Raw genomic sequence first — 1,075 nt, 5'->3', positions numbered from 1 at the left:
ATCCGTGTCTCTATGTGTCCTTTCTTCTTATAAGGACACTAGTCTTTGGATTTAGGACCCATTCCTATCCAGTATGATAACATCTTAACTTAACTAATGATATCTTCAAAGGCCCTATTTCCAAATAAAACCACATTCTGAGGCTCTGGTGGACATGAATTTTTTGGAGGGGGACACTATTCAATCTAATACAGTCCACCCTCTGGTTGCCCGAGTTCACATCCATCCCATGTGCAAAATACATTCACTCCATTCCAAGACCTCCAAAAGCCTTAACCCACCCAGCAACCCATAAGTCCCAAATGTCATCTAAATATCAACTCAAAAACTCCCACTCATCACCTAAATTATCTAAACAAGGGGTGCCTGGGTGGCTCAGTTGGTTAAGCGTCTGCTTTCGGCTGGGGTAACGATCCCAGAATTCTAGGATCGAGCCCCGCATCGGGCTCCCTGCTCACTGGGGAGTCTGCTTCTCCCTCTCCCGATCCCCCTGCTTGTACTCTCTCTCTTTCTCTGTCACATAAATAAATAAAATCTTTAAAAAATAAAAATAAATTATCTAAACAAGTATGGGTGAGACTCTGAATATGGTCCACTCTGGGGTACAATTCCTCTCAGTTCACAAACCTGTAAAACCTAGAAAATAAGCCATCTGCTTCCAAAATCCAATGGTGCAACAGGCATAGGAGAGAATTTCCTTTCTGAAAGGGAGAGAAATGGAAAGGACAAAAAGGATATTGATCTAAAGCAAGTTTGCAACCCAGCACGGCAAATTCCATTAAGTTTCCAAACCTAATCCTCTGTGACTCGATGCTCTGCCCTCTGGGTTCCCCAGGATGAGCCGCCCTCTCTGGCCTCTGCCTCCATATCCCTGCCCTCAGATTCATTCTCCCCCATCATCTCATCTCTGTCCCTTTCAATCCAGGCTGGCAGTGTTTCTGCTGGTATAAAATGTTCAAAAACCTTGTCAGTCTTCTCTGATGTTGAGAAGATCCATGCCATTAGACCCCATTGTTCATCATGGAGTCTTCTTGGAAAACCCATCTCTATTCCTTGGCTTCATCTGAGATGGTTG

Source organism: Ursus maritimus, unplaced genomic scaffold (assembly GCF_017311325.1).
Source record: "Ursus maritimus isolate PB19 unplaced genomic scaffold, ASM1731132v1 scaffold_3, whole genome shotgun sequence".
In the NCBI taxonomy this organism is placed as follows: domain Eukaryota; kingdom Metazoa; phylum Chordata; class Mammalia; order Carnivora; family Ursidae; genus Ursus; species Ursus maritimus.
This window is presented reverse-complemented; position numbering follows the sequence as displayed.